This window comes from Stegodyphus dumicola, chromosome X2 (assembly GCF_044657685.1).
Source record: "Stegodyphus dumicola isolate Sdum_Otavi_A_Nest chromosome X2, ASM4465768v1".
NCBI classification, from domain to species: domain Eukaryota; kingdom Metazoa; phylum Arthropoda; class Arachnida; order Araneae; family Eresidae; genus Stegodyphus; species Stegodyphus dumicola.
In genome coordinates, this window is record NC_140781.1 from 10,221,019 (window position 1) to 10,234,361 (window position 13,343).

Below are 13,343 nucleotides of genomic sequence, written 5' to 3' on the forward strand. Positions count from 1 at the left end.
CAAATTTTGAATACGGTATGTTTACACCCAAATATGTGCATTGGAAGCCCAAATTTGGAATTTGTTTTATTATCTATCTCATATTTTGTAAAACCTTAACATATTTTTTATTAACAAACTCAACATGAGCAATGGGAACACTGTACGGGGAAAAAATCATTTTTTGTCTCCAGCACGCAAGACTGTGTATTGGAAATTTTAGAGATATGTTCATATTAAAATTATTTTGTGATATTGCTGTCAAAATTAATTTTATGGTTAAAGTACAAAGAATATGATATTTAACCATTTGACTGCTACGCGGCACAAAAGCGCTGTGTTCATTTGTCTCGAAACACTATTATTGCGCTACGAATTTCAATGTGTCTCTGTTGCTCCGTGGGTGTGAACGTAGTCTGACCTCACGCATTCTTTGTAACACGAGTGCATTCTAAAATAACTAACTGCGGCACGGTTTTTGAGACAAATGAACGCAGTGCTTTTGCACAGCACAGCAGTCAAACAGTTAATAAATAAAGGTCACATGCAAAATGTTAAAAAAAAATACAACTTTGGGCATAATGTAAAATCTGAAAACTTTCAAGATGATTCCCTCGTGTAGATGATATTATTGGAAAATCAAATATCTTACGTTTGAATTCAAGAATTGTTATTCAAGGTATTTCCTTAAGCTAAGCATGAAGAATTGTTGAAAATTACTGTTAAAATGAAATTGTGTTATATCAGAGCTGAAAAAAATTTCAAACATATAAATATTTTTCTGTGAATTTATTTAACTTGTCTCTTCTTAAATGCATTGGAGTTTATAAAAAATATTAATGTATGTAAGAAGTAGCCTACTCTTCAAAAGTGTTTAAAAATTGCAGATGATTAAAAAAGTACACATACTTCAATGATGGCTACTGTGACCGAAGTACGTTTATATAAGAGAAAATACCGTTACAGTGATTGTTAATATGAACATACATATTAATCATCATTGTACTGATATTATCGCTTCTCATCTCCTTACTCTTTTACATACCTGTAATAGGTGGAAACCTCTTGCACGTGTTACAAATTTGCGTTTCCAGTAAGTAAATGGTATTAATCTCTATTTTTCCATCCTCTCTTTGATGCTCTGAATTTCAAACTTTTTTTTTTTTTTTTTTACAAAAAACTTATTTTTACTATGAGGCTGAACACGTACTTACTTTTCTTTCATAAAATAATTGTGAAATCAAGTATTTTGAATCAGCTATCTTCACCTGATGTGATCCTTGTGAAGTATTACCGGTATTTAAGGTAATTGCCCTATTAAAGCATAAAATACCTTATTTGAAATAGATGTCATGAGTGGACAAAGTATAGATATATCTCTCGCAATCTGCTTTTTCCAGTGTCTAGTTGTAAAATAATAACAAATTTTAACTTACAAAAGGAAAGTTTACCAACTGTGAGCACTTTTGTTGGAAAACGTGTATGTGAGTCTTCTCTTCTAAAAATACATAGTGGTAAAACAAATTAGCTGCTAGAATACTCTAGATAAGCAAATGGAGGTCTGTAAATTCTAGTGACATTTAACGATGCAGTGTTATTGCATTTTCCCAGTATTTCTAAACACCGTTTTCTAAGTCCTTAGGTTATCAATTCTGAGTTGTTTTCATTCAATGTTTGTTCACACTTCTGCATTTCATGCAAGAAGTGTTATTTCTCTCTATATGAAAGAACTTAACAAAACTAAAAAGCAAGGATTAAACTTAAGGTTTGAAAACTGCCTACAGGATTTGGCAAAATTCTAAAAATCCTTTTTTTGAGGAAGGTGCATCAAATTAAAGATTTGTACTGTGCGAGCGATATGCATTCATGTGATACTCAATATTCTGATTTGTGTCAAATGTAGTACAGATGAAATAGAGTGAAAAATGATTAAAGCAATGTTATATTGTAGAAGTTGCAAATATGGAAATGAATAAAAGTGTAAAAGAATGCTACAGTATTCATACTAAAAGTAAATATGTTGGAGCACATGTTTGATCCCGTGTGGCTATGTATAAATTATTAAAGTATGTTAATAAAAATAATAATAATATAATATATAGTTTAGATAAGTTCTGGCAACAGTGAGTGTTGTCGTCATCAGGAGATCGTGCTTCGCGATACTGTCGTTTAAAAAATAAGTATAGTTTATAATTCCAATAAAAAGCATCGTATTTTTGCTCTGCTATTTGTTTTCTCTCTATTTTAGAAATAGCTTCTTAGGTTATGTATTTTTTAAGAAATACTTTTTTTAGGTTATGGGTCAAGCAAGCTCCCATATTGCATCAAATGTTTGAATTCATGTTTTCTCGAAGAAATGAAACTCGTTAAGCCTAATCAAGTAAGTGTTTCGTTATAGCAATCGAAAGTTGTTTAGAAATCAAAGTATGGAATTATCTAAGGTCCAAGTAAAGCCTTTATCAGGTGAAAGCGATTGGCTTATATGGAAATACAGGATAAAATTTGTTTTAAATTATCATCCTGGTGCTTTAGAAATTGTAGAAGGAACTATAGTGAAACCAGAAATTCTTCCTGTAGATGCTCCGATTGCTCAACAAGAGAAATATAATGAAACTGTTAAGAAGTTTCAAAATGCAAACACTAGTGCTATGATGGTATTAACGAATTCCATGACGGAAGAAACTCTGCAAAAAGTTATGAGATTTCAAACTGCTAGAGAAGTATGGTTGGAATTACATAAGTTATTTGAAGCATCATCAGAAAATCAATTTTTTCAATTCAAGTGGCATGAAAATGATAATATGGCAGCTCATCTTTCCAAATTAAAAAACTTATGGAATGAGTTGAATTCAGGACTTGAAAAAAAAAGTGAAAATAAGTTACCTGACATGCTACTCAATTGCAAGATTTTAGATGTCTTACCAGGACAATACCATTTGTTTAAGTCAAGTTGGTTACTCTTGGGTAAAGACAAAAGAACAGTTGATGAGTTAGCAGCACAGCTTTGCTCTCATGAAAGAGAATTTAAAAGTCATGAGAAAGGCAATACAAATGAACAAGTGGCATTAGTTATGTCAAAATCTGAAAAACAAAAGCAATATAAAAAAGACAAATTCAGAAGAAAACCAAGAAAAGAAGATATTTGCAATTATTGCAAAAAGAAAGGACACTGGGTAAAAGATTGTAAACAGTGAATTGCTGATGGAAGACCACCCAAGAATAGGTTAACGAAAACCAATGAAGGAAATACAGGCAGTGTAATACTGATGTCCATTGACGAAGAGGCTAAGACTGATCAAACATCTTTTTGGATTGATAGTGGAGCTACAAGACATATCATGAATTGTTTCACATACTTTATTGACTTTATGAAGTTTGATAGTCCCTGTAGCATCAAGGCTGCTGGAAAAGAAACTTTAGTTGCTCTTGGTAAAGGTACAGTATGTGTCAAAACAACTATTGGTACTAAAATCCAAAGAATTTACCTTAAAGATGTTTGGTATGTCCCTGAGATAAACAGAAATTTATTTTCTTTACTTGCTGATCAAGATAGAAATCCGAATAGTAAATTTATTTCAACAGTTACAGAATGCTGGTTAAAGGTTAATGATCAAGTAGTGCTTTTTGGAACTCGCAAAGTATATGGTACTTTATACAAGGCAGCTATCGAACCTATTATGCCTGATAAAATTATAGAAGTGCATGCTGCTGAAGCAGACAATTCCTTGTTAGAGTTATATCATCAGAGATGGGGACATCAAGATAAACGTCACATTAAGAACATGCTTGAGAAAGAATTCAGAATTAAAATCCCATTTGAAAGAAAATTGTGTGAACCATGCATTTTTGGCAAAGCACACCGTTTACCATTTGGCATAAGAAAGCAAGCCTGGTGAATTAATTTCAGCTGATGTCTGTGGACCTTTTGATGAATCTTTCTAGAAGAAAAGATACTTAGTTGTGTTTAAAGATAGCTACACAAAGTTTCGTTATGGGTATTTTATCAAGGAAAAATCTGCTGTTGTAAATATGTTACAACACATGCTTGCACACGCTAAAATTTTAGGACATTCAGTCAAAGAATTTCTCAGCGATAATGGAGGCGAGTTTGACAATGACAAAGTGCATGCTATTTTGCATTCTGAAGGTATAACTCAAAGACTAACAGCACCTTATTCTCCTGAACAAAATGGCTCTAGTGAAAGAAACATACATACAATAATCGAAATGGCAAGAATATTTAAGTACTCAAATTCTGAAGCTCATTTTCCTGCAGCAATGTGGGCTGAACTAGTCAACTCTGCCATATATGTACTAAACAGAACTGGCAAATCATCAGTAGAAGGCATGAATCCTTATGAGCTATGGTTTAAAAAGAAACCTCGAATTAAGCATCTTCGTATAGTAGGATCTGTGTGTTATGCCCATATTCCTAAACAAAGAAGAAGGAAAATGGATAATAAGGCTACAAAAGCTTATTTAATTGGTTATGATGGAGACGAAAGATACCGACTATGGATCAAAGAAACCAATAGTGTGATCTGTTCACGTGGTATTATATTTAACGAAAAGCTCAATTGTGAAGAAAGGGTGCAGTTACCTATTCAAGATCAAGATAGCCTAATTTCTGGCTCTGAACATCAACAAAATTCAGAAAAAGATAAGTCAGAAAAGTTTCTTTGTGAAGAAGATAATTCAGAAAAAGAAAACAACAAAGAAATATCTCGAAATATATCAGAAGAACATTTTGAAAGACAAGAATGTGAAGATATTAATTTGCAAAATAATGCACAGTCAAGATACCTAAGAGATAGAGCTGACTTGAGAAAGCCAAAGCGTTTTGAAGATTATATAATGATAAGTGAAGCTTTTATTATTGATTCTGAAGAGCCCGAATCTTATGAAGAAGCGATCAACTGTAAGCAAAGTGTTAATTGGAAAGAAGCTATGGATTCAGAGATGAAATCATTGATAGAGAATGAAACATGGAGTTTAGACAAATTACCAAAAGATGCTAAAGCTATACCATGCAAGTGGGTTTATAAGATCAAAAGGAATCCTGATGGATCTATTGATAAATTCAAGGCTAGACTTGTTGCCAAAGGATGTACTCAACGTTTTGGAGTTGATTATGATCAAACGTTTAGTTCAGTAACAAAGTTAGGAACTATTCGTTCAGTTTTGAGCATCGCAGCCAATGAGAAAATGCATCTTTCTCAGTTTGATGTCGGTTCAGCATTCTTATATGGAAAACTTGAAGAATCTATATACATGCAACAACCAGAAGGATATAGTGACGGTTCGAAGAAAGTCTGTAAGTTGAAACGCAGTTTGTATGGACTTAAACAATCATCACGCTGCTGGAATAAATATTTTGGAGATTTTGTGTCACAGCTGGGCTTCAAGACCAATGAAGCTGATCCATGCTTATATATAAGAAACAATAACAGCAAGAAGCTAATCGTATGTTTATATGTAGATGGTGGTTTAGTAGCATCAACTGATCTACAAGAATCTGAAAAATTTCTCAGAGAATTGAAGTCGAGATTCAGAATTACAACTACACCAGCAGTATACTTTCTTGGACTTGAAATTAAACATCTTGAAGATGGAAGTATTAAAATTAGTCAGCAAGCTTACGCAAGAAAAATTCTTCAAAAATTTGGGATGGAAGATTGCAAGCCAGTGTCAACTCCTATCCTGAAGGAAGGTCTAACTGAAAAGAAAAAGGGAGATAAATCAAACAGAGAAATCTTTCCTTATAGAGAAGCTGTAGGAGCTTTAATGTATCTTATGTCAGGCACAAGACCAGATTTAGCTTACTGTGTTGGCATTCTATCACGTTACCTAGAAAATCCTTCGAAAGATGATTGAAAAAAGTGAAACGTATATTCAGATACATAGCAGGTTCTCTAACTAAAGGTGTTACATACAAGAATAAATACAAACCAGGAATTCTAGAATGCTATAGTGATGCAGATTTTGGAGGCTGTCAAGAAACAGGAAAATCAACGAGTGGAGTAGTGATATTATATAGTGATGGAGCTATATCACGGATTAGCCTAAGGCAATCAGTTGTTGCAACTTCGACGACTGAAGCAGAAGTAATTGCAGCTAGGGAATGTTCTAGAGAAGTAATTTGGTTAAAGCGACTATTTAGTGTTGTACCCCCCGGGGGTCGACGTAGAGAATTCTGCGAAGCTACTGGCTAGGATCTGTACCTAGGCAGTCTCGGCCACGGGGGTATAAAATTTATGAACTTGGTTCTGAAGGCTCTGGGAAAGGTCGCTTATTGGCCGGCCTCGGAGTCTGGCACGTCCTAGCGCGGCGTGGTGCTAGTAACCCGTGGGGATTTCCCCCGGGGTCGCTGGGTAATGTCCCGCCGCGACGGGCTCGCCCGAGCGACTGGCAGGAGCAATTGACGACCGGTGCTGCCTGGTGACGTATCCAGGTGGTGCGCGGCTCTGCTAGAGGGTAATAGTGGAGGTTGAACCTCCACGACGTGCCCGAAGGCAGAGTCGACCTATAGTGAGCTAGTTCTCGGAACGGAGAAGCCCAAAACCTGTATTAAGTGATGTAACCAAGTTACGTGAAACTCCAGTAATTCAAGTAGACAACGCCGCTGCAGTGAGACTGTCACAAAACCCGGAGTTTCATCGACGCACAAAACACATTGATATCAAGCACTTTTTCATACGAGAGAAAGTTCTGGAAAAGGAAATCATTGTGCAGCAGGTACCTACAGAGGCGCAAGTTGCTACGACTAAACCTTTATTTAAACCGAGACTGTTAATTCTTTGTGATAAGATGGGACTTCTGTGACTTTTTTCTTTTAATTTATTATTATTTTTTTTTACAAGGAGAAGTATTAAAGTATGTTAATAAAAATAATAATAATATAATATATAGTTTAGATAAGTTCTGGCAACAGTGAGTGTTGTCGTCATCAGGAGATCGTGCTTCGCGATACTGTCGTTCAAAAAATAGATATAGTTTGTAATTCCAATAAAAAGCATCGTATTTTTGCTCTGCTATTTGTTTTCTCTCTATTTTAGAAATACCTTTTTAGGTTATGTATTTTTTAAGAAATACTTTTTTAGGTTGTGGGTCAAGCAAGCTCCCATATTGCATCAAATGTTTGAATTGATGTTTTCTCGAAGAAATGAAACTCGTTAAGCCTAATCAAGTAAGTGTTTTGTTTTCGTTATAGCAATCGAAAGTTGTTTAGAAATCAAAGTATGGAATTATCTAAGGTCCAAGTAAAGCCTTTATCAGGTGAAAGCGATTAAGAATGCTACAGTATGTATACCAAAGTAAATATGTTGGAGCACATGTTTGATCCCGTGTGGCTATGTATAAATAACTAATAAGCAGTTTCCAAAGATCTGTCCGAGTGCACTTGCAACGTAGTTAATGAACTTTTTTTCACCTGCATGCTGAATTCGTGCTGCATAAAGGCTTGTGCGAGGTTCGCTCCTGTTTAGCTTTTCCACTCACAATATGAGCGAGTACTCTATATTTGGCTGAATTAATAGCATGTTCATGGTCTGAAGAAACTTCTTAATTACACTTTTCAGCATGGAGTCAGAATCACATAATGAGTTTTTATTTAGAGATTGTGCTTTTTTACATAAATAGATTCATCAGTGCTGTTTATTAGCACATCAAACCATTTTTAGGGGAAATTCTAAGCTTTCTTTAAAGAAAAAATCTGTATATTCATTAAGCGATTATTCGACCCATATGCTTTATCTGCATGGAACACCGTAAGCAATAGAAATCTAATAAATTACATATTCTACAAAATGGAATCCTCCACCTTATTACAAATGTTCCCTTATTTCATCTGTGCCAAGAAAATCTGCATACTTCAGTATCAAATATATCAAGGACTAAGTTGTCCAACAAAATAACTTTTATAATGAAGCAGTCGATGATGAAAGAGTATCATATGATACACTATCTCTACAGTAACTTGTTTTATTATTCTTTGGTTTAAAGCAACATCACAGCTAGCTGAATGGTCAGCTTGCTGCATTGTAGTGCAAAAGGTTGCAAATTCAGGCTTTATTTGTAAAGATCTCATTCCACGGTTTCTTCCACCTTTAAGTCCCGTTTCCACTACTGCGTACGAACGCGTTGCGTCAATTGAAGACACGCCTACGGCATTCGCACAAACGTTTCCACTGCCGCGTATCCTTAGATTATTTTCATTTTCCTCCGCTAGGTGTCACTGTAACATTTTAGTGCCAAACAACCAGTTCGCGAGTTACGAATCTGAATTTTTCCACATTCCGAGGTGGGACAGCGTTCGAGATAGACGTCTTATCGCTTCCCTCTCCGTTTCCTTGCGTTGCTGCCACCCCGCTACTGTACCGAGTTCATCGACCTCGCCTCACGGGCTCTGCGTTGTTTCCTTTGGCTCTCGCCTCGCAGAAGCGTCGCCTTACCTCCACTGCTGCATCCTTCGCTGGATAAAACAGGTCGTATTTTATTCTTTCTTCTGATTCTCTTTTTTCACCGTGCTGATAAGGGTACCTTTGGGTACGGCCTCTAGTTAAGCCTTTTTCCAACCTATTTGCCTCACATGATTAATCAATATGACACAACAAACATAAATGTAACTAATAATAACACAAACATGGAAAATTCACCTCCAAACTCAGAAAATCCTCACATGAAACATCTCAATGATTAACCCAACGTTCTCCAAAAATTAAGTCACAAAATCACTTTATCCAATGACGTCGAAACTACCAGATCCTCGGTGGAAGATAACCGTCACAACCCAAATGTGATTATGTCCGCTAGTGATCAAAAAGAACTAAACTTTCTCCGTGTCAAAGCAATTAATCAACTGCGTATGCAGGAAAACGAGATGGCCAATGCAAAAATAAACTAATTACAAACCTCTAACGACAAGCTCGCTAAACAATTTGCAGAGATTAAAAACTTCTGCAACATACTTCAATCCACTAGTGGTTTCAAAGAAAAAGAAAATTGCGCCATGGACAAATGGATTCTGACTCCGATGAGGAGCCTTCCCTCAAAACCAGCAATCGATATAAACAATTAGAGAACCTAATGGACGACATGCATTTGGACAACGAAGATGAATCAACCACTCAGCTCACTACCACCCCAAAAGACCAACCAAACAAAAGTGACACCATTTCCGTAAATAGAAAACCAAACTCCAGCCCCAAAACAAGCAGAATTGATAAAGTGCCCATTATTGTCGTAGATGACGTACCAAAAGAGGATGAATTCTTAAAAAACTTAAACAAGCAAACCGGAAAAGAGATAACTGGAACCTTAAAAGGACGCCGCCTTGAAATACAGCCTGCAGACTCTGACTCATATCGATTCATTCGCAAAATAGTTGAAGAAACAAAGCTTAAGGCCCACACCTACTTATTGTCTGAAGATAAAGTCATAATAAGAGGCTTACCCATCACCACAGATCCCCAAACCATCACTCAAGAACTACTTGACAAAGGATTCAAGGTTAGCTATAATACACTATTAAGAAACAGAAGAGAAAAAAAAAAAAAAAAAAACAATGCCGCTTTTTCTTACTACATATACCAAAATCAGAAGAAAATAAGGAAGTATTCAAAATCAAACGCCTAGGTTATATGAACGTATCAATAGAATCATTACGCAAGAAACCTGGCCCTCCACAATGCTGTAGATACCAGGGATTTTTTTCACAGTTCCCTGCTCTGCACCAGAGACTGGGTATGCGTGCGTTGCGGAGGCAATAATAAACCTATAGTATGTGCCCATAGTCGCGGCCAGCCAGCCATATGTTATCACTGCAAAGGTCCTCACCCAGCCAACTTCTCAAATTGTCCGGCCAGACCAAAAAACAAACAAGTTCAATTCCAACCCAGTCCTCCACCAGCAATCAATCCCTGGACTAACAGAAGACCAGACTTTCCTCCGCTGACATCAAACAGTAACGAAAATCTCGCTCAAACCACCATTCAAAATGAAAATCCAACAGAAGAAACTGTCAGCACAGCAGAATCCTTCCTGTCAGACCTCTTCGACTTCTTTTCGCTAAAAACAATCTGGACAATAGTGATACAAAGACTCAAAAGCATTAAAACCAAGAAATCACCTCTTGATAAAATAATCGCAGTAGTCGAAATCATCGAAAAAATAGGAAATCATCTTTAATTCTAATAAATTCAAGAATAGGTGCAGCATAAAAATCCTCTCTTGGAAATCAAACGGTCTTTACCATAAAAAAGATGAATTATCCAACCTCATTATTGAAATTGAATCTGACGCGATACTCATACAAGAGACTGGACCAGCACTCAAAGTACTTTATGCTAATTATAACACCTACCGTACGGATCGTGAGACAGGAAGAGGCGGTGGCATCATCACATTTGTTAAAAGGAGCATAAAACACTAACTTTAATGCTAACAAATAACTGATTAATTATTGCTGCGAAATCAAATGCAAGTATCAAAATCCCTGAATAAATATATAATTCCAAAAATGTATTAATCCTAAAAAATTAATTAATTAATTTTTGGAATTATATATTTATTCATGGATTTTGATACTTGCTCTTGATTTACATATGGTCTCAGAATTTAAATGATATTGTAGATTAAATTTCATTTAAATTTAATTAACTTTAAATTTGCTTTTTACGAATAGAGAATGTTTGTCAAATTCAAATATATATGTACAAGGTATGCTTTAAATTCGTATCATATAATTTTCAAAATTTTTTGCGGGGAAAATTTAAATATATAAAAGCATAAATAAAAAATATATTTAATGCGTATAATAATAGAAATAAATTATAAAACACAAATATAGATCAAATTGGGAACCTAAAAGCTAAGAAAGTTGCAGACAGGGTGCAAAAAACGTATGGGATTCGAACTCGCGAGCCCAAAAGGTAAACCTTATTACCGTCAGCTTCACCACTAAGCTAGCATCACACGGAATCGCTTTGCATATTTTGGCTTATATACACCATCAAGTAAATAAATTCTTAAAACTAAATTTTGTGGTTCTATTTCAGTGTGCTATCGTCTAAAAAATTCACCAGAGTTTGTTCTTCAGCTTCTAGTGCATTTTTTACAAAAAACATTATCTTTTAAAGTGGCGTTCCGATTGAAGTCAAACGAGCTGCTAAAAATATATGTCATGTGCTTACAAATATATGTTAGCCAAAAAGATATATTTATAAATAGAGAAATACAAAGTTAACATATTCTTTAATGCAGTGTAATATTTAAAAGCCTATCAAATTTAATTTATAATTAACTTTTTTAGCTGTTACCTGTTTCAAAAGAAAAAATAACAAATCTTTTAATCATATTTAATTTGATATAGCAGTTTGATACAGTCAGACATTTTCATTAAAGGTAAATGAGTATGCAGAATTAGGAAATAACTGTCAGGACAAATTTCGCTATTTCATGGACTTGGAATTATAATTTTTGCCGCAGATTTTCTTGAACGCCTGATTTTATCTGCGAACAAGTACTGTAGTTGCAGTTATCTAATTCTTATTATCTTTTTTTAACTAAATTCAGCTGATTGCTGTCTTTTTCAGCACGCAGATTTTTCGCTATAATGTTAATTCAGAAGTAAGTATTTTTTTAGCAAACACTTTCCCTAAGCAAGCGTTCATCGCTACTTCTGCCGCCATTAATTTTTGGTGACTACACCTGATTGCTCCTTTTTTACCACGTGACCCCAACGCATCCGCAGACATACGGATAGAAGTTGAACGTTGTTGAACTCCATCTGTACGTCATCCGTCACCGGACATCGACCGGATTGCATATGTCAATCAAAGTGAATTCGCTCGCTGATTGGAGAAACGCACCGCAACGCATACGCAACAGTGGAAACGGGCCTTTACTCATTTCGCATCCTCACATTCATTATCACTAGCTTTTTCTAATACATCTTTTAACCTTCTCAGCCTTACCGACGGATTTTTCCGTATTGAAAGATGGCTTTCCAAATCGTCACACACGGATTATTTTGTCACCTTTTGATGGTTTCGAAAGCTTTTCAAACGATTTTTTCTGCCTCACATTTTCGGCCTCGAAATCGTTAAGGACGGAATATTCTGTACTGCCGTTCCCCCGACCTCCTGTTGCTCTTAATTAGTAGTGGTGAAACAGCGATCGTTAGAGAAAGATGTTACAATGGGAGGGTCATAAATAAAAACATCAAATCCAGCCCTACCATCTGCTGATCTAACAGCGATTTTCGTGCCGAAACTGGAAAATACTGGAAAGCCTTCAACGGAAACCTTTGTGTATGCGAAAAATTTGCGAAACAAATTTTCTTCTGCAAAAGTAAATGCAATTTGTACGGAACCCATGAATAACTTTTAAAGAATTTAGCATAGCCTAATTTTTACAAATAATTTCTTTTAGCATAGAATAAATACTTAAACAGGTATCTTACAATGACTGTAGAAACAGAGAAATTTGATATAAGTTTTATTTTTGCTGTGCGCATTGATTAAAATTATTGTATTTTTTTTAAAATTACTATAATTCACAAAAACAGTTACTTCAATATATATTTTTAATAATTGTTCTGAAATAAAAATGAGATTTTTGAAAGAGTTCAAATCGTGTAATTCCATTTTAAACTAATGTATCATTTATATATTTGTATCGAAATTCATTTAGTTGTGTGAATGTGAAGTATGGACATTTTATCATTGAAATATGAGGACAAGATGCGTTTCCTCAACCCATTAACGAGCCCGCCCCTCTGAACAAAATGCTTTGAAAATGGCCGTGTTGTCAGTCAACAAACCCCTCCAAAAATCGCTTTCGTTTTCTGAAATCTCTCTAAGATGGCTCAGCCTAGGGCGGCAGTATGTTTGCTTCCCCTTAGTGTGATGGATAAGCCATAAAATTGCCTCCCCGCTATTTGAATGGCAAGAAGTACTTGTTGCGTTTAGTTTCGTCTCCCTCCTCTTTCTTTGTACTTGTAGCTTGTAGACTTGTTTCTTTTAATATGTGACGTCCGAATTTTCCGAAATCTTTTTAGAATTTTAGCTTCCAAGCTTGTAAATTTACAATTATTCGACATGTTTTATTGGTCAGTATTTTAAAGAAAGATCATTATTTATTTTGTTACACAATTTTTTTTACTATTTACTTATCTATTTTATTTAGTTTTATGGAATTTTTGGGACATTAAATTTTAATCCATTCTTTTACCGACTCAGTTTTCATCACATTATAAGTCCATATATATATACGATGAAAGTACAATATTTATCAGGAATTTTTGGAAAATTTGGCATACGTATTTATATTTTATCGTTGAATTTTTACCGCAAGTTGTTCGTTAA